At 38.2% G+C, this 22375-nt stretch overlaps 1 long non-coding RNA gene and 1 pseudogene across 1 annotated transcript in view; one reads left to right on the forward strand and one right to left on the reverse strand.

Moving 5' to 3' along the window:
- Positions 1–22375, reverse strand: part of LOC110344484 (uncharacterized) — a 181517-nt gene that overhangs the window by 43389 nt on the left and 115753 nt on the right. The window lies entirely within an intron of this gene.
- LOC101702809 (E2F-associated phosphoprotein pseudogene) lies at positions 3–15838 on the forward strand (annotated as a pseudogene).

The raw sequence follows: 22375 nt of genomic DNA on the forward strand, positions 1-22375 counted from the left end.
CCATGGACTGGACTGACAATAGCAAAGAGCCGCTGCACTCACCCAGACCTGACACCATAAGTAAGTTATTCCCAGACTTGAATGCACATCAGAATTACCTAGAGAGCTTGCTATCACACAGATTCTGGACCCAATCCTGGTTCAACAGGTCTAGGGTGGGGACTGACTGTGCATTTTAACAGGTTTTCAGTGATGCTGATGATCCTGCTCTCGAAGCCACATTTGGAGAATCACTGTTCTGATCCATCCCAACTCAGATCGAAGAGATATGAAACCCAGATCTCAGAGGGACTCCCAATGCAAAGGAGCCCATACTGGGAGTACATTAATGGGACAATAAAGATTTACATTCCTCATACACCTGCATATGGGGACTAAGGTTTGTATCCATCATGGCGCTATTGGCAAATGACTTCCTAAATCTCTATTTGGTTTCTCCTCCAGAAAGCTTTACTTCTACTCTAGAGCAGCACTGAATATAATTCTTAAACAGACTCTCTAGTGTATTAGCAATACTTTTTTTCAACAGTTCATGAAAAAGTCATTAAATGTTAAAATCCCTTTGCAAGTGTTAACTATTATAACTTATAATGTAATACTTGTGTCTTAGTTACTTTCTCCCTGGGACAAAATACCTGACACCCACAAGTTAAAGGAGGAAAAGTTAATGTCAGCTCAGTTTGTAGAGGTTTCAGTCCATAGTCATCTGGACAGCACAGCAAAGAGGCCTGGGAGAGGAGAAACAGTTCATTGCATGGCAGGCAGGAGGCAGCACAACTTCCTTTTTTCCCTTTCTACTCCATCCAGGCTGAAAGCCTCTTGGTTGGTGCCACCCACACCCAGGGTGAGTCTTCCCTCTTCAGTAAGCCCATCACCCACACCCAGGACTGTGCTAAACTAATCAGTGGACTAATCCAGTATTGTACACCCACGATCCAGGCACCTCCCAAAAGCCCTATCTATTAGCACATGAGAATTTGGGGAAGGGCCGCATCCAGATATAAGCCATAACAACTTCTAAAATACATCTAGTCACTTCTCTGTTTAAAATTCCCCAGTAGTTTCCTGTCTTACTCGGAATAAAATGTTGATCCCAACACAATCTGGGCTGTAAGGCTGTACATAACCTGGTGCCCGGGTACATCCTCCTCTCTACACTCCCAGCTCAGTCACTCTGCCTAGCTTCCCTGTCCCATCTGCTGGTCCTTCAAAAACCCAAGTACTCTTTCCTCAATAATTTATCTTGACTTGACCAGCCATACTTATACATATACATATACTATTATATTATTAATATATTATGTCATCATTTATATATAATATATACATGATACATTATATATCTTTCATATATATTTGGAGGTGGCAGTGCTGGGAGATCAAACCTAGGGCCTTACACATGCTATGCAGATGTTCTACTACTTAGTTACACTTCCAGCCCCAAGTTATATTTTAGTGGTTTTTTAATTGCTTACTAAAATGGAAACTCCCTGAAAATAAAAGGAATTTTGTTTTTCATTGCTATATTCTGAGTGCCCTTGAAGTACGTGGCACAAAACATCACTCAGTAAATAACCAGAGAGACCAAGCAGAACCAAGGAACCAACAACGCTATCCCTATACACACCCAGAGTCATGAGGGAAAACTGCCGAAACATGAAGGCAACCCCAAATGCTTCTACACGCCCACTTTCCCCTTCCTCTCTCACCATCAAACACCTACCCAATGGCACTAAGAAAGAACCATATGTGCTCTTTGCAAGAGGAAAAGGAGGCAGCAACTCAAAGGTGATGCAAACTGCAAATTAGAAAACCAGGTACACGGCCAGGGATTTAGCTCAGTGGATCCGCTGCCTGCCTTGCAAGCTCAAAGTCCCGAGTTCATTCCCCGGTACCAAAAAAAAAGAAAACCAGGTACAAGGAGAGAATTTCTTCCCCACCCTCAGGTGAGAATGCTAAAGAACTGCCTATGGTCAGTCCCATGGCCCAAGGATAGGCGAGGCAGCCATGATTAACTTCTGAGTGGATCAACCTCCTTCCAGACATTTTTGTATGAATAATACATAACTATATTAATCACTGTGTCAACTTTCAATGTAGAATTAATTCCCGGCAATGTAGGTGTTACTCCACGAGCAATACAAGATCACATCAACAGAAGAGTCAGGTATAGGACACATGGCAAAAGATATACTTGACATTTTCCATTAGGTTTTCTGGAAGCTGAGAGTTTCTCTCTTCTAAGGTCTACAGCCATAATTGCTTTTGATAAGTAATATATTCAGATAAGTAACATCGAAAAGGGACAAAATTCGTTTCATTCTCAGCTTCTATCAGAAACATGGAAGTGACACTTTTAGCTCTTTTTTAATCTTTTTTTTTTTTTTTTTTTTTGGTACCGGAGATCGAACTCAGGTCCTTGCGCTTGCGAAGCAGGCAGCAAAACCACTGAGCTAAATCCCCAGCCCACTTCTTAAAAGAATATATTTTTATTTGCTGATCTATTTCTCAGCTCATTTCCTAGTAGGACTATACCTCTTTTGCATAAGACATTTAACTATTGACAAAGTATCTCACATTTTGAAAAAATTTTTTCCTTAAATTCTTTCATGAGTACATTTTAGGCATACAATAGGATTACATTTATTTTTGGGTGCTTGTACCTGTACACAATGGATCTTGGTTCTTAGGGGTTTTTTCCCCCCTTACCTGTGCACCCTTCACCCCCTCCATCCACCCTTCCCTATTTACATAGATTTTGTTTCCATTTTTTTCCTTTCTCATAATTTTTCCTTCCCCTTCTTTCCTTTCCCCTTGCTCTCACATCACCCCTACCCCTTTGGACCTTTTCTTCCTATTTCAAATTATCAATTACTCATTTTAATCATTTTAACCTTTATTTACACTTTCAGTTTATCACACTAGAGAAACTATTCGGTATTTACACAATGTGTGTCCTATTTATTTCATTTAAGAGTATGGCCTCAATATGTATCCATTTAGCTATAAATGTCTCTAGTTTCTCATTCTTTATGGCTGAGTAATACTCCATTTTATAAAAAAAAAAAAAACCCACATCTTCCTTATCCAGTTTACAGTTGATGGGCATTTGGGCTGTTTCCAAGCTTTAGCTATTACAAACTGTGCCACTATAAACATGGGTGCACATATATCTCTGTGGTATGATTCTTTTAACTCTTTGAGGAAGATACTCAGCAAGGGAATAGCTGGGTCAAATGGGATGTGTAGCCCTAGTTCTTTCAGGTATCTCCATTCTGATTTCCACAGTGGATGCACCAGTCTGCACTCTCACCAACAAAGGAAAAGGGATCCTTTCTCCCCACAGCCTCACCAGCATTTGTTATTGGTTGATTTCATGATAGCAGCCATTCTTTCTGGGGTGAGGTGGAATCTCAGTGATGTTTTCATCTGCATCTCTCGAATGACCAGTGATGTTGAACATTTTTTCATATATTTATTTGCTGCTTTTACTTCTTTGTCTGAGAAATGTTTGTTCATTTCAGATGCCCATTTTTGAATTGGGTCTTTGAATGTAGGGGGTCTGATATTTTTCAGCTCTTTATATATTCTAGATAGTCCTTTGTCTGAGATACAGCTGCTAAAAACATTTTTCCCACATTGTAGGTTCTCTCTTAGCTTTGTTGGTGGTTTCTCTTGCAGTGCAGGAGCTTTGTAATAAGATGAGATCCCAGTTATTGATTCTTTGTTTTAGTTCCTGTGCTACTGAGGCTTTGTTCATGAACTCTTTTCCTATGCCAATGTCTTCAAGAGTTCTACCTAACTTATCTTCTAGCAAGTTTAGTGTTTCTGTCTTAATATTTAGATCTCTAAACCACTTCAATTTTAGTTTAGTGTATGGTGATAGGTATGGGTCTAGTTTTCATTGTTGGCAGGTTGAAATCCAGTTTTTCCAACACTATTTATTAAATAGGCTATCTTTCCTTCAATGAGGGTGGTTGGCCCCTTTGCCAAAGATGAGGTGGCTGAGTATGTCTGGAGGTGTTTCTGGATCTTCTAATCTATTCCACTGATCCTCAGGTCTGTTTCTTTGCCAGTACCATGCTGTTTTTATCACAATAGCTTTGTAGTATAGTTTCAAGTTGAGGATTGTGATAACCCCAGCCATGTCTCTGTTGCCTAGAATTGCTTTATTTATTCTAGGTCTCTTCTGGTTCCAAATGAATTTTTGGATTGTTTTCTCTAGTTCTGTGAAGTATATTGTAATTTCACTTGGCACTGCATTAAATCTATACAGTAGTTTTGGAAGTATAGCCATGTTCATTATATTGGTTCTTCCTACCCAGGAGCAAGGGATGTCTTTTCATTTTCTTATATCCTCCTCAATCTCCTTTTTCAGAGTGCTGTAGTTTTCAGTGTAGAGGTCTTTTGCTTCCTTTGTTAGATTGATTCCTAGATATTTCATTTGTTTGGATGCTATTATAAAAGGAATTGTTTCCCAAATTTCTCTCTCAGTGAGTCTGCTATTTGTGTACAAGAAGGCTATTGTTTTTTGAGTGTTGACCTTATATCCAGCTACTCTACTGAATCTCTCAATAAACTCTAGAAGTCTTTTGGCAGAGTTTTGTGGGTCTTCCACGTAAAGTAACATATCATCAGCAAATAATGACAGTTTAACTTCTTCCTTCCCTATCTTTATTCCTTTTATGTCTTTCTCTTTTCTAATTGCTGTGGCTAATGTTTCCAGAACTATATTGAATAGGAGTGGTGATAGTGGGCATCCTTGTCTTGTTCCTGATTTTAGCATGAAGGTTTTCAGTTTTTGACCATTTAGTATGATGTTGGCTGTTGGTTTTTCACTTGATCTTAGCCAAAAGGCCAAGAAGCAATTGGTTGTTGGTTTTTCATAGATAGCCTTAATCAGGTTGAGATAAAGACCTTCTATTCCAATTTTCTGTAGGGTTTTTATCAAGAATGGGTGCTGGATTTTGTCAAATGCCTGTTCTGCATCTATTGAGATGATCATATGGTTTTTGTCCTTGACTCTATTGATATAGTATATTACATTTATTAATTTATGAATGCTAAACCATCCTTGCATCCCTGGGATAAATTGGATTTGGTCAGGTTGTATGATCTTCTTGATGACCCTCTGTATTCTGTTTGCCAGTATCTTGTTGAGGATTTTTGCATCTATGTTCATTAGGGAGATTGGCCTGTAGTTCTCTTTTTGGGTTGGGTCTTTCCCTAGTTTTGGAATCAAAGTAACACTTGCTTCCAGGAATGAATTTGGAAGCCTTGCTTCCCTTTCAATTTCCTTGATGAGTTTAAAGAATAATAGTGATAGTTCTTTAAATGTCTTGTAGAATTCAGCAGTGAAGCCATCAGGACCTGGGCTTTTCTTTGTCAGTAAATTTTTTATTACATTTTCAACTTCACTCATTGTTACTGGGGTGTTTAGAATTTCTATATCTTCTTCATTTAACTTTGGCAATTCATATGTATCTAGGAATCTGTCCATTTCTTCTGTGTTTTGCATTTTATTAGAGTACAGGTCCTCCAAGTAGGTATTGATGATCCACTGGATTTCTGCTGGTTCTGTTGTGACTTCACCTTTTTCATTCTTAATTGCATGGATTTGAGGCTTTTCTTTCCTTTTTTTGATAAGGTTGGCTAAAGGTTTATTGATTTTATTTATTCTTTTGAAAAAGCAATTCTTCGATTGATTGACTTTTTGTATAGTTCTCTTAGTCTCCATTGCATTGATTTCTGCTCTGATCTTTATAATTTCCTCTCTTGTACGGACTTTGCATTTGTTATGCTCTTCATTTTCTAGGAGCTTGAGGTTCTGCATTTGGTTATTTATCTTAGTTCTATTTTCCTAACATGGGCATTCACTGTTATGAATTTCCCATGTAGAACTGCTTTCATTGTGTCCCATAGATTCCTGTATGTTGTGCTGGCATTATCATTTACTTGTAGAAACTGTCTAATTTCTTCTTTAATTTCCTCTGTGACCTATTGGTTGTTCAGGAGGGTTTATTCAATTTCCATGTGTTTCTGGGACTTTTGAGGTTTTCACTATGGTATATGGTGTTTGAGGTTTTCACTATGGTAATATACAGGGGGTAACTTCAATTCTTTTACATTTACTTAGACATATCCTATGAGCCAGCATGTGGTCTATTTTGGAGAATGACCCATGTGCAGCTGAAAAGAATGTGTATTCTGATTCTGCGGGCTGGAACACTCTGTAAACATCGATTAAGTCCATTTGTTCACTAGCTTGGTTCAGTTCTAAAATTTCACTGTTAATTTTTTGTCTAGATGATCTGTCTATTTGTAATAGTGAGGTATTGAGGTCCCCCACTACAACTGTATTAGTGCTTATTTGGTTTTTCATGTCCATTAATATTTGTTTTGTATACTTGAGGGCATTCGTATTTGGTGCGTATATATTTAGGTTTGTCATCTCTTCCTCTTGGATTGTTCCCTTCACAAGGATACAGTGACCATCTTTGTCTCTCTTAATGAGTTTTGATTTGAAATCTACTTTGTCTGCAAATAAGATTGCTACCCCTGCTTTTTTCTGGGATCCTGTCACGTGGAGAACTGTTTTCCATCCTTTTACTTTCAGTCTATAAATTTCTTTTTGAGTTAGGTGTGTTTCTTCTATACAGCATATTGCTGGATTTTCCTTCTTAATCCATTCTGCCAGTCTATTTCCTTTGATTGGTGAATTGAGGCCATTAACATTGATAGTTATAATTGATAGATATTGACTCATCCTTGTCATAATGTTTTGCTGTTGTTGGCTTTTATTTCTTATTTTTTCCCCCTTTCTCTTTAGTTTCTTACCTTGCCTGGTGGTTTCCCTCTGTTGGGCCTCATGGAGTTGTGACCTTCATTTTCCTTCTTTAGGATATTGTTTAGAATCATTTGGAGTGCTGGTTTGGTGTTCATGAAATTTCTCAGGTATTCTTTAGCATGGAAGTGTCTAATTTCCCCATCAATTTTGAAAGATAATTTTGCAGGATACAACAGTCTAGGTTGGAAGTTATTTTCTTTTAGGGCTTGAAATACTTCACTCCAGGCTCTCCTTGACTTGAGAGTTTGTGTTGAGAAGTCTGCCATGATTCTGATGGGCTTTCCTTTGTACGTGATTTCTTTTCTCTAACTGCCTGTAGGATTTTGTTCTCCTGTTGGGTTTCTGGGATCTCAACTATTATATGTCTAGGTAATGACTGTTTTTTGATCGTGGCTAGTTGGAGTTCTATATGCCTCACTTATCTGTATGCCCAATTCTCCTCCTCTGTCTGGGAAGTTTTCCACTATTACTTCTGTGAACAGTTTATGTCAATTGTACTTTCTCCTGTTTTTTCATGGACTCCTATTAGTCTTATGTTATTCTTCTTTGCATCATCTAGCAGGATTGATTTCTCATGGTCCCTTACTATTTTGAAATGATCTCTGTTTTCATGGTTTTTAACTGCAATCCTGTCTTCTATATCTGATATTCTATCTTCAGATTCCCTTAATCTGCTCTGCATGCTTTCAGTGGAGTTTTTAGTCTTTTGAATATCTGTTTGAATCTGTTTCATGGCTTCCATTTCTTTCTCATGTTGGGCGATCATAGTTTCCATTTTTTCTTATACTGGGCATTCATGGCTTCCAGCATGTTTCTGAGCTCATCTATTTTTTTTTTTTTATCAGTTTCTGTTCTAGAGCCTCTAATCATGTCTTTCACTCTGCTCACCATCTCTGTAGTTATCTGGGAGATTATTCCTGTTTTGAATTTTTCTAGAGCCTGATTCATCTGTTTTGTTACTTTCTGTGTGATCAGTTGAGGGTGTCCAGGTGGTTGATTATCAGACTTTTCCACCTCGTTTCCCCCAGAATTTGCCTTTTGTCAGGTGGAAGTCTGAGTTTATGCCTTACTTAAATGTCTTCACATTTTTGTTCTTGGTACTGCCCTTGGTTTCGTTCCTGGGTTGATATTTTGAGGTTGCTTATTGCAAGTATCTTTGTTGATGTATTTAGAACACTTATGGAATGATTGCTTCTCAGAGGTGTCTTCCAGATATATAGCTGGTCTTTAGGTTTTGAGTCTCTAATGGCACTGAGGCTGTCTCATTTTCATTATACCAAGAAGGACAACTGATTAGATCAATCACAACACCTTAGCCCAAGCGATACAATCAGCAACACAGTAATATCAAGTACCTCTTAGAAAATGACAATTTGTGGTAGTTATTAATCTATGACCTTTAACTGTGTGAATTAAATAAAAATCAACATATGTTTATAGTGAATAAACTCTTCAATATAGTAACTTTACCCTTCAAAGTGGGGAGTTAGTAATTGAGGGGGGAGGAATAGGTAAGTAGAAGGATAGGGGAAGGTTAGCAGTAAGACCAGAGGGCACAGGCAAGAGAAGAAAAGAAAGATAAAGAAGAAATATGAATTAGGGCCAGAACAGGAACACAAAGGGAGATGAAGAACAATGTGGGACAGCAAGGGAGCTAGGCAGAGAGAGAGAGAAAGAAAAGAGAAAAGAAAGAAAAAAGAGAAAAATAAAAATTTTAAAGAGTAGCAAAGAATAAAAAAATTAAAAATAAGAGCAAAAAAATAGTGATAGTTTTGAAAATAACAAATAAAAGATAAAAATAAAGGGCCTTCTACAGGGTATGTCTCTGCTGTCACAATAGACAACATGGGCAGCAGTGTGCAGTTATAAGTCAATGAGGCTCAGCAAGCCAGTAGCAGACCCATGAGATTCAGGCAGATTTCTGGCTGCAAGTTCCAAGTTGAGCTCCCTGTCCTTCTGCAGAATTGAACTGTGCAGGTTCCATGTGCTTTTCCCCTGAAGATAATCCAGGTTCCAATGGAAGGTGATCATCCCTCCAACTTACCAAGCACAGTGGTCTGGTGTGCCTTTATTGCAGAGATTCTCTTCACTTTTCCAGTGGGCTTCAGTTTTCATCAGGGAGCCTGAGAGAGGCTGTCTCTCTGTTATTCACTTCTGCAGCTCAGGACAATGGCCTTTATGGCCCCCTGTGCCTCTGTAGTGTGGATCCAAGTAGCTGCACAGCCAAGAGGCCAGAGACAGTGGGAATACACCCTGTTGTTGCAGGTGCCTGCACAGCTGAGCTGGTGGCTCATGGGACTTTTAGCTCTTAATTATCACCATCTCCCTTGGAGACATTTGCAAACTAATGAGTCTATGCTTTTGTATGAGGAGAGTTCAGAATAAAAGAATTCTTCCAGGGAATCACAATAAAATGTATCCCAAGTATTCTTTAACTTTTAGACCTTTAAAAAAGAGATTGAGCATTTCTGAATCAAAATATCTTCTTCCTCAATGCAATGATAAATTCCCACTGAAGCTTCCTAAATTATACTTCAGCGAAGCCAAACATCCAGAGGAATCACAGAAGAGACATGGAAATGACTTTCAATTTAAAGTGATTAGTAATTCAGGAAAAGCATCCTTTCTGAATGTCAAAGCTCTACAAACTCTCAAGTTTTGAGTTTGGAAATTCAAAGTATTGTTGTGTTAAGTGGCACTGAGATATTCCACTTACCAGGACAGTCTTAATTTTTCTCCTCTCTCTTCTTCTTTATTCATTCCTACCACTGCATGAAATACACAGGATTTTTTCTGATACTATTCTACATAGGCATTGGAAAATTGCAAATTAAAATCACAGAAAGATACCACTGTACATTTAAAAATAGAGTGCCCCTGGTGAGCAGTGGTGTGGACCAGAGTAGCACAGCTGCAGGCAGATACCAGTCAGGGCCCTCCCAGACCCCACTGGCTTGGGCACACCTGCCCAAGCCAAGGGGTTGCCCAAGAAAGAGCTGCACAGGCACACAAGCATCAGCCAGAGGCCAACCCCATACCATTGATAAATGCCTGCAGATCCCAGTGAGCATCGGTGTGGACCAGAGCAGCCCATATTCAGGCAGGTCCAGCCAGGGCCCTGCCCCAACCTTGCACCACTTGGGCAAATAGGCCCAAGCCAAGGGCTGGCCTGGAATAGAGCTGCACAGAGGCACAAGCAACAGCCAGTGGCTCACCCCAATACCATAAGTAAGTGCACGGAAACCCTAGCTAGAAGCCTGCTCAGACACCAGAATCTGGGGTGCACAGCCCCCAGCCAAAGGCCCTTCCAGACAACAGATACAAGTAGGGGCAGGCCTTATCAAGAGGCAAGCCTAGATATCATCCCAAGTGTGCATAGACCCCAGCCACAGGCCCACCCAGACAGCAGGTCAGCTCAGGGATCCAGGAGGCAACTATTCTGAACCCAGGAATTGGTACACTGGTGAGCAGCAGAAAAAAGGTCGCTCAGTGGCTCACTAAGAATTGAAGACCACTGGGTGAGCAAAAAGTTGCCTCAACAAAGACACAGAAGGCTGCATCTGTTGAAATGAGAAGGCACATAAATAAGTCTCAAAACCAGACTTCCACATCACCTAAGGCAACCCCAAAGGGAAAAGAGATGGAAGAATCTGAAACTCAACCACATGAACAGGCAACAAAAGAGGTTCTGGGAACAAATGAAATCAGAAATCATTTCTCAGATAACAACAAAGATTGCGTTCATAGTGCAAGACATGATTAATAAATCTAGAGCAGACACAGATTAAAAAAATAGAGGAGCTGAGGAACATGATGGAATCCCTATATAGGCAACAAATGGAATCCATAAAACAGATGCAAACAGATTTCCAGGAGATTAAAAACTCAATCGAAAGTCTGTGCAGCAGAATGACCCAATGTGAGGACAGAATTTCAGATATAGAAGATAGGGTTGCAATTAGTGACCAAGAAAAGAAAAATGTCTTTAAAATAGTAAGGGATCATGAGAAATCAATCCAGCAGCTGATAGATGATACAAACAACAATAACATAAGACTGATTGGAGTTAATGAAGAAACAGGAGAGAGGGCAGAAACATAAAAAAACTGCTCACAGAAGTGATGGCAGAAAATTTCCCAAGCAGGGAAAAAGAACTTCCCGACATACAGATAAATGAGGCATATAGGACTCCAACTAGCCTTGATCAAAAAAAAATCTACACATAGGCATATGCTTGTTAGGATTCCAGAAACTCAACAGAAGAACGAATTTCTACAAGCAGTTAGAGAAAAGAAACAAATCACATACAAAGGAAAGCCCATCAGAATCACAGCAGACATCTCAACACAAACCCTCAAGGCAAGAAGAGTTTAGAGTGATATATTCCAAGCCCTAAAGGAAAAGAGCCTCGAACCCAGATTGATGTACCCTGGAAAACTATCTTTCAAAATTGAAGGAGAAATAAGATACTTTCATGACAAAGAGCACCTTAGGAACTTCATGAATACCAAACCAGCACTCTAAAAAATTTTTAAACAATATCCTAGGAAAAGACAATGAGGATCACAACTCCAGGAAGCACAGTAGAATGAATCCATCAGGCACGACAAGAAATTAAACACAAAGGGGGAGAATCCAACAAACAGAAAGTTATGACAAGGATAAATCAATATGTATAAGTTATAACCATCAATGTGAATGGTCTCAATTCACCAATCAAAAGAAACAGACTGGCAAAATGGGTCAAGAAGCAAAATCCAAAAATATGTGGCATACAAGGAACACAATTCAAAAAGAAACTCATAGACTGAAAGTTAAAGGGTGGAAAACAATACTCCATGTGACAGGAACCCGAAAAAAAGCAGGAGTAGCTATCATCTTTGCAGATCAAGTAGATTTCAAACCTACACTGATTAAGAGAGGCAAAGGACACTACATCCTTTTAAAGAGAACAATCCAAGAGGAAGAGAAGGACACTACATCCTTTTAAAGAGAACAATCCAAGAGGAAGAGACAATCATTCATATATATATATATATCAAACACTAGTGGGCCCAACTATATGAAACAAATACTAACGGACATGAAAAGTCATATATGCACTAATGCAATAGTACTGGGAGACCTCAATACCCCACTGTCACAAATAGATAGATCAACTGGACAAAAACTCAGCAACGAAATACTAGAACTCAATCAAACTCTTGAACAAATGAACTTGACGGATGTTTACAGAGTGTTCCACCCCACAAAGTCAGAATACACATTCTTTTCAACTACACACAGATCATTCTCCAAAATAGACCACATGCTAGCTCACAGAACATATTTAAGTAAGTGCAAAGGAATTGAAGTTATCCCCTGTATATTATCAAACCAAACCATGGTGCAATGAAATTGGACATCAATAGCAAAAGAAACCACAAGAATTTCATAGAAACATGGAAATTGAACAACACACTTCTGAATAACCAATGGGTCACAGAGGAAATTAAAGAAGAAATCAGACAGTTCCTTCAATTAAGTGACAATGACAATACAACATATCGGAATCTATGGGACACAATGAAAGCAGACTTACAAGGGAAATTCACAGCAGTGAATATGCATATTAGGAAAACACAGCGAGCCCAATTAAACAACCTGATGTTGAACCTCAACCTTCTAGAAAAAGAAGAGCAGGACAAACCCGAAGCTCACACAAGAGAGGAAATTATAAAGATCAGAGCAGAAATCAATGCAATGGAGACTACGAGAATGCTACAAAAAATCAACGAAGCCAAGAGTTGGTTCTTCAAAAGAATAAACAAAATTGACAAACCCTTAGCCAACCTTATTAGAAAAAGGAAAGAAAAGGCCCAAATCCATGCAATTAGGATGAAAAGGGTGAAATCACATCAGACCCTCGGAAATCCAGAGGATCATCAATACCTACTTCCAGAACCCTATACGCCAATAAGATGGAAAACACAGAAGAAATCGACAGATTCCTAGATACATGTGAATTATCGAAGTTGACTGAAGAAGACCTAAAAATGCTGAACAATCCAATATCACTCAATGAAACTGAAAACATAATTAAAAACTGACCAACTAAGAAAAGCCCGGACCCTAGATTCTCTGTTTTATTTCAATGATCTATATGTCTTTCCTTACACCAACACTGCCCTGATTACTGTAGCTTTAGAAGAAGTCTTAAAATTAGGTACTAAACGTCTTCCAACACTGTTTTTGTTTTTAACTTTTCTAGGTCCTTTGTACTCCTACATAACTTTTAAATTTCAATATCCAATTCTTCGTTTATAGCAAGTATACACAGACATGAATTTTTATATATACCTTGTGTTTTCTAATCCTGCTAAATTCAAGTACAAGTTCTAGGGGCTCCTAGAGATTTCTTAGTATTTTCTCTGTAGATGATCATTTCATCTACATATAAAGATTTTGCTTCTGCCATGCCAATCCTATCCTAGTTGTGTCATTTTATTGCCACACTATTTTGGTGGGGACTAGGTTTCAAAGTTTAATGGACAGATAAAGAGTAAGCATATCTGCCCTTGCTCCCCACCTGAAGGAGAAAGGATTGTATCTTCTCCATTTATATAAGGCATTCTCCCTGGAAGTATGGAGTACATGTCTTTAATCTGTTGAGAAGTTTCTGTTCTACTTCTAGGCTCCTGATAGCTTTTACTATGAACAGCTGTAGAATTTAGTCCAATACTTTTTCTCCAACTAGTGACAGGATCATATAGCTTTTTCCTTTCCTCTGTTAAAATGATGACTTTTGGGGGTAGATCTTCCAATGCTGAACCAACACTGCCATCCCTATAACAAAACCACTTTCTACATCCTGCCAGATCTGACTTCTAATAGTTTGTTTTGTTAAACAAATTGCTATCTATGTTCATACTTTTTTCTTCTATTATCTTTATCCAGTTTTAGGATTAGCACAATGTTGAGTTCCTAAAATGAGGAGAGAAGTGTTCCTTCTTTTTTCTGCTTTAATTGTTTGATATAATACATCAGTTAAAATGTTTATGAGCCCGCTGTTGTCATATAGGTAGGTTTTCAAGCTAGGAATATACTTTCTTTAATAGGTGCTATTCAAATGTTATATTTCCTCCAGAGCTAGTTTCATTAATTTGTCTTCCAAGGTACATCTTAGAAGTTGTCAAATATATTTCAAAAAAGATTTTTGTAATATGCTTTCTATATCCTTTTCTATTCTGTAAAATCTGTGGTAATGTCTCCTAGATCTTAATATTGTAATTTAAAAACTGTATAACTGATATTGTGTAACAGGAAAGGTCTAAAAGAGCAGGGGAATTGGGAGGGGTAAGGGAAGGGGAAAAAAGGAAAGGAAAAAATATAAGAAGAGGAAAAAAATGGAAACAAGTCTTTGCAAATAGGGAAGAGTGGAGGGGGTGAAGGGAGGGCAAGGGAAGGGGAAAAAAATAAGAACCAAGATACTCATGTAAAGGTACAAGATCCCAATGATGAATGTAACTATATTTTATACTGAAAATGTACCAATAAACTTAAGGGGGAAAAAAAAAAACTTCTGCACAGCAAGAGAAATCACCAGCAGTGTGAAGAGACAACCCACAATGTAGGAAAAAATTTTCACCTGTGGTTCCACAGACAAAGGTCTACTATCTAGAATCTAGAAAGAACTTAAAAAGATCAGACCTCCCAAATTTAAAGACCCAATCCGAAAATGGGCATCTGAAATGAACAGATATTTCTCAGACAAAGAAATAGAAATAGCAAATGAACATATGAAAAAATGTTCAATGTCACTGGTCAATGGAGAGATGCAAATGAAAACAATGCTGAGATTCCACTTCACCCCAGAAGGAATGGCTGCTATCATGAAATCAACCAATAATAAATGCTGGTGGAGCTGTGAGGAAAGAGGAACCCTGTTCCACTGCGGGTGGGAGTGCAGACTGGTGCAACCACTGTGGAAATCAGTATGAAGATACTTCAAAGAACTAGGACTGGAAGTCCCATTTGACCCAGCTATTCCCCTGCTGGGTATCTTCCCCAAAGAATTAAAAGAATCGTATGTGCAGGTTGATGAAGAATCTGTCGAGCGTAAACAGAGTCGCTGAGGTCTGTGAGTTGGTGTAGGCCGCTCCAGGACACCGTGAGCCTACTCCAGGATAGCTAGGACCCCTATGTGGTCAAGAGCCTAGCAAGAAGGAGCATGCTCTGAGCGGCTCTGAAGGTGAAGTGGATGTGCTTTTACATGGAAACCCTGACAGAAACAAAAGCTCATCAGAGAGTATCTTACTGGAGAAAGTGAGTCCTCTAGTAAAGATGAATTTGAAAAGAAATGGAAGCTGAGTTAAATTCCACCATAAAAACAATGGAAGACAAGCTCTCTTCTCTCAGAACAGGGTCTTCCTCAGGAAATGAAAAAACTGGAATAGCTCAAGCAAAGTACTATGATGATGTGTATTTTGATTCTGATTCTGAGGATGAAGACAAAGCAGCATGGGTAACCAAGAAGAAAAAGAAGAGATGGCACAGAATTCCAACAAATGATGAATATATGATCCTGAAAAAGAGAACAGAGACCAAGCCTGGCTTCATGCACAGAGAAGAGGATATCATGGTTTTGGACCACAGAGGCTGCATCAGCAACAGCAGCTGGTCCCACATAGTGATGAAGTCTTGAATTGCCCTGCCAGACCACACTGTGCTTTGATTGCCAAAGGGATGAATCCTACAAAACTCAGTACAGAGCAATGTTTGTGATGAACTGTTCTGTCAACAGAGAGGAGGTTCTAAGATACAAAAGCCCAGACAACAGGAAGAAAAGGCAGGGCTACAGGAAGTAGTGATCTAACCAGGAAGATCTCGCTGAGTAGGCAGAAGCTGAAGAAATCTACCATCCCGTCATGTGCACAGTGTTCCACTGAAGTGGCCATCTACGACAAGGATGAAGTCTTTCACGTTTTCAACGTTTTAGCAAGCCATTCTTAAATCGTGCAGTTGGCATTTCATTTTACAATACTGTGTAAAGAAAACTGTATTGTCCAGTTATTTTCTTCCCTCTGATTCATATCATAAGCAACATTTCGTTATTACTTGAGGAAGCAGTATTTTATCTTCATGAGAAAGAATGGTTATCATCTCTCCTCCCTTTTTTGTTTAGTTTTCTGATGAATACTGATAGGACTGATTATTTATTTCCTTCTTGATGGACATTTGGAAATAATGGAGATTTTTGTTGTTTTGTTTTTGGTACCGGGGATCAAACTCAGGTCCTTGCGCTTACACAGCAGGCAGCGAAACCACTGAGCTAAATCCCCGGCCCTGGAGCTTTTTATTTATTAAAGCTCTTTGGAATTAAAAAAAAAAACTGTCTCTCCCCAGGATGTCTTCAACTGATGTAATCCTCCCCTGGAGCATCACAGCATCACAAGACCATTGAGATTTTAGCTGTGACTACAGACAAAATGGAGTTATGTCTCAACATGCCATAGCCAGCCTATAGGCAGGAATACTAGGCCTAATCATAATTTAATTGTGAAATGATTTTCCCTAAAATTATGCAGAATTTCTCCAAGTCACAATGGCCAGATTTGCATACTTCCCTAAGGGATGAACAGAAGCTCGAGATTATTTGTACCACCTTTTTGGGATTTCTCCTATAGATAGACCATTATCTCATTGTAAGTGGGCCATCCTCTCCCACCCACTAAGACTAAGACCACTAAGACTACTAAGACTAGACTACAGATTATCGACCAAGGTTAATGATGCCATCTATATGCCCTTGTTACTACTGGATCAATATTACCTAAGAGACTATACTTGACTATTCTTGTAATCATATTGGTTATGGTTTTTACCCATGCTATACCTACCCCTCGTGACTTTGTTCTATAAAATTTACTTTGAGAAGTGGGCTCATTGGCAATCAATTAGGGACCCCTCTTGTCTCTCAGGGGCTATCCTTATTCCACATTCCTTTTCTTCAATAAAGTTTTCTACTCTTAACCTCCAAAAAAAAAGGAATCATATGTGCACCCATGTTCATAGCAGCACTATTTGTAATAGCTAAAACTTGGAAGCAGCCCAATTGCCCATCAACTGGAGACTGGAAAAAGAAAATGTGGGGTTTTTTTTTTATAAAATGGAGTACTATTCAGCCATAAAGAATGAGAAATTAGAGACATTTATAGCTAAATGGATGCACACTGAGGCCATACTCTTAAGTGAAATAAATAGGACACACATGAGTAAACACTGAATAGTTTCTCTAGTGTGAGAAACTGAAAATGTAAATAAGGACTAAAAGGTATAAGAGATAATATGAAATAGGAAGATAAAGGGGCAAAGGGGAAGGGGAAGGGGGAGGGGAAGGGAATGGAATTAATATGAGAAAATGAAGAAAAGGAAACAAAGTCTCTGTAAATAAGGAGGGATGGAGGGGTTGAAGGGATGGCAGGGGAATGGGAAAAAAATAAGAACCAAGAGAGATTATGTAAAGGTGCAAATTTCCAATGATGAATGTCATTATATTGTATACCTAAAATATGCCAATAAAATTAATTTTAAAAAAAGAAAAATTTATTTTTCTAGATTAGTAAGAAAGAAAAAAACACAAAAGCAAAACCTTTACCTATTAAGAGGCCAGAGTAAAAAGCCAAAAGAAAATGATAAAATCATAAACCAAAAATATAAATGAACAAATTAAAAGATTTAAAATTGAGTAAATAAATTAACAGTTGAGTCTTTAAAATTAATAGAGCTGATGACATGTCCCAATTAACAAAAAAATGAAGAATCAGCAAATTTATTAAAAATAGAAATACATGGGTTGAGGGACAAAGAGACTGACAATGTTTCTATTATTTTAAAGCACAGATGATGCTATTTCAAACTATATATTAATAATTATTATATCAGTACTATGGATAGCTACTGAAGTATGAAATAAATTGAGTCAACACAAAATATAAAATGTGACTAGATCATTGAAATAATCACAGAAGACAAGGAAACAGTAATAAAATTTTTATGTCTCTAAAAATAAATGATACTAACAGAGTCACTACAGTGTTTTCTTACATTTCTAAAAGTACAATTTCCTCTTTTGTCATTACCAAACTATTCCACAATAAAGAGAATAGCATGTAACTCAATTTGTTTTTATGAGGTCAATGTAGATTTGATCATAAAATCTAAAGGCACAGACAAAAAAAATTAAATGATACCTCAATTTCACTTTTAAAGTTAAATCCAAATATTGAAAATAAAATCTAGGCTACACAGTGTGAGTTTAGAAGACAAACTCTGTACTGAAGACTCGGCCCAGTAAGGGAGCAAGGCACACTTGCGAGGCACAGCCACCCACCACGACACTGCAGCAGACATCACAGATCCACCTCCCAAGGTCCCCAGCACCATGGCACTTACATTCTACTGGAGCAGACATTTTTTAAAGCAAAGTAGTCCACAGTTTGGAAATAAAGCATAAACCTGACTACACTTCTTTTCAAAGTCATACAGAAGTTTTATTTAACAGCCCCTGTCCCTACCCAAGGAGTTATTTCATTATATAACAGAATATACCATTGTTTATTTTCCAGTGAGTAGCGCAGAGCCTCTGTGAAGTCCTATGTTCATTTGTAGACTGTGTCTAATAGAGATACCAACAATTTTTGTCTAGTACAAAAGACCACCACAAAGATCATAGTTTTATTTCCTATAGAATTCCCACCCAGTTACTTTCTTCAACATACCTCCTGCCTTCACAAAAGCTCTTTGAGTTCACCCAATCATGCTTTAGCGTCTAGAGTAGGAAAATCTCTGGGAGGTTTGCAATATACATTTGGACAAAAATCCTATTTCTAACTTTTTGAAAGTGATACATTTTCAAATGTATCCATTATACTACTTGCAATTGTAGTAAGGGCTATGAAAGAAAAGGGGGCTAGAAAACCTATTCTGTAGGTTCCTAAAGGAAATGGGACTTAATCCTGAAGGATTGGTGCACTTAAATAGAGCCACCTGGGCAGGAGAGAGCCCATTATGACTGACTCCTTCCTGGAAAGATTTCCCAGCTATATTTACAGATTCCCCAAGTTACAGAGTAAAAGAAACAAGAAGTATTCTCTACATTTGTTAAAGCAAAGTTATCTTGTATTTCTACACCAAAGTAGACTTTAAAAGAAGAGTAGTAAGCAGATGCCCAGCATGCATGAGACCCTGAGTCCTATTCCCAGAACTACACTAAAAAATAAATAAATAAAATAAAAATAATAGTAGCATCTGTCTACCATTTCTTTACAATGTTCTAGGTCACACTAAATATTTGAAGGGAATCAGGCTTTTTAACATTCATTACAGCCCATCCCTACCTCATGACATCTCCATTTTACAGATAATAAAACAAAGGCTCAGAAAGGTTAGGTTACATGCCCTTCCTCATTTTAAAGCTTACTTCCTCTGCTCCCTTGTCTCTCTGTGATATTTCTTCCCGTTTCTGCTAATTTATAATGTAGAAGAGGTATATTATCTTAGTGTTTTTAAACATACCCCTTATAAGTTAAAACGTCATGGTATATAGCAAGGTGTGCTAGTGCACACCTGTAACTCCAGCTACTCAGGAAGCTGAGAAAAAAAGGATCCCAAGTTCAAGATCAGCCTGGGCAACTTAGTGAGACATTGTCTCAAAATGTAATTTTTTAAAAGGTTGAGGATGTAGCTCAGTGATACAGCACTAGAGTAGTACATGCAAGGCCCTGGGTTCAATCCCCTGTATCACTCTCACAAACAAAACAAAATCATGGCAGAAGGGGAACAAGTAGGCAACACCCAGGGTCAGTTCACTGTTAATATCTGCTGGTCCCATTCATTTCCTGAAGCTCTCTGCTGCAGTGATCTGGAAGTGAAGAGCAGGCTTTTCTCAGAGTGGTTCTGCAACAATACAGAGAGTCTTGCTGAAAACCTGTTGACTCTTTGCCCTGGCTTTTAACTGCTCCCCAGCACAGCTCCCTCTCTGTTGCGACATCTTCTCCACAAGCCCAGAGCACTTCTCCAAAGGCTTTTAGCCCAGTGCTCACCTTGGCAACACATATACCAAAGGCTTTTAACCCAGATAAGTGGGCAAAAAGCCTCCTCCACATTTACCTTGCTGGTCTGAGTATCTCAAGGATTTGACGGTTTAGCCAAAGATTGAGAGAACCTTTGTAAAGAGAGGAACCACTTGCCCTGATTGCGTATAAGTTTTCCAAACTCCACAGACTGGTTTTCTATTCCTTTTCTTTACCAGTTGCTACTCCCCACCCTTAAACCAAGGAATCTATAAAAATGTCATTATTCAGCTACCTTCCTTAATCTTTTACTCATAGAGAATATATGTGCCACCTACATCTACAGAAATATTTTCTAAGTGACCTAAAGTCATGCTGAATTCTAACCTGGCTAACTTCTAATGCCTCTTTCCCCTGTGGCTCATAGTCCAATAGTAGCTGTGGTACCTAGTGACTTTTGTTAATCTTGAACAGCCTACAACAAAATCACAGAATTCAAAAATATACACACTAAGGCCCCTGAGAAACCATCTAGTCAAACATCTATGGTTTACCCAGTAGAAAATGACGGCTGGTGAAGACCCAGCACTGTGACTCTGCAGAGTTTGCTCATATTTAATTCATATTATATATTTTGCCTTCCTGATCATATGCTTGCTCTTTTTATTAATTTTGATGTTCATGAGTACGTGTTTTCAATACATAATGACTATACTCCTCGTGTGGAGCTGGCACATGTATGTAACACATCTTAATTCCTTTTTCATCCCCTTCCTCTCCTCTCCCTTCCTGCTCCCTCCATCCAACCATATGTTCTTTGAGAACACAGAGCCTCCTGATAAACTTTTGTACCACATTTGCTGTATTTTTCTCCAAACGTGGGAGATAGTTAGAAGGAATGGATACACGGATGTTTGACAGGACCTTCTACCCAAGAACATTTGCTCTAAACTGAATAGGATAAGACATGACACAGAGAAAGCACAAAGTTTAAATTAAACCAAAACCTAAGGACATTTCATCCTAGCACAATGGATTGTTTTTGGTTTTTTGTGGGTTTGCTTTTTTTTTGGTTTTTTGGTTTTTTGGTTTTGGTGGGGTGCATTTCAGATTTTGTTTGGTTTGCTTTTATTATGTAAGTAGTACATGGATATATCTTTGAAAACAATTTGGATAATACATAACTAAGCAGGGTAAAATATGAAAGACCTCCAAATTTCTATTTTTTCTTTCTCTGCTAGTGGCCACTATTTACACTTTAAAGTAAATTCTTCCAGTCCCTTTCAATATATTTGTATTTCCTCACATATGTTGGATTATTTTTTTTATTTCTTTTACATACATGAGACCATGCTTTATTGTTTTGCAACTTGCTTTCTCACTGTAAAACACAAACTGCAGATCCTTTCATATCAGTACCTATGCATAGTGTTCCCTCAAACGGATGTATCATAAATTATTTAGCCTTTCTCCTACTGATAAACTTTGAAGGTAACTGTAATATTTTGCTATGATGAATAGTGCTGCACATATGTATTAATTCAGAATAGAGTGGCAGAATGGCCTTAGAGGGTTGATGTTTCTTTTCTCTGAGTGAATAGATCAAAGGTAGCAAGCATAATCCAAACCAAGTATTTCAACAGATTGCCCTACCTCGACCAGTGGTAGCAAACCTGTGGCACGTGTGCCACAGTGGGCTGCTTGTATCATTGAAAACTCTAAAAGGTTCACCATCAATGCCCTAGACAAATCATTCTACCTCCTCTGAGCCCAAATTTCTTGGTGTCTGACCTAATTCAGGAAATCAGATAGGTACAAATGAGAAAAAGGTATGTGTATTCTAGTGTATTCCTCCTTGTGTCTAAATAGTTTGCGTTGGGCACAATAAACTATAATTCCAATTCTACCTATGGTCTTTCTCTTGACACCATCATTCCACCCACCTGCCAGGAGCCAGAAAGGTTGCTCGTGGTGGAAGGACAGTTTTAATTTGCTTACTTTCTTTGAGTGCACACAGATGATGCTCTAACAGAGTACTCTGATAGGAAAAGCATAAGGCCTCCCTTGATATGGCAGCCTCTGTTTCAAATTTCTCATCCTGTACAATAGCCTAACTCTTAGACATATAAGGGTGAAGGTGACATAGGGAGAACACTCACCCTTTGTATTGTATATAATTGCTGTTAGAATCAAAATGAAAATTCCTACTCAAATGTGAAGAATTACTACTAACAGCTAATAATACTTAGTATTTATGGAACATATACTAAGAGCCAGACACTGGGCTGATAAGTTAACACAGTACATACATAAAATTTCATTAATCATCACAATAACCACATGAGCTGAACATTTTTGCTTTTTAATTTAAGAAGATAGGGTAAAAATCTTATTTCTAAAAATGACAATCTTCAGCTATAGTTAAAAACTAAGACAATGATATTTTTCAAACTTCAAAATCTACTTGCACACTTAA

Source organism: Heterocephalus glaber, unplaced genomic scaffold (genome assembly GCF_053883595.1).
Source record: "Heterocephalus glaber isolate CG9 unplaced genomic scaffold, H.glaber_assembly_v1.0 deba00001472, whole genome shotgun sequence".
Taxonomy (NCBI): domain Eukaryota; kingdom Metazoa; phylum Chordata; class Mammalia; order Rodentia; family Bathyergidae; genus Heterocephalus; species Heterocephalus glaber.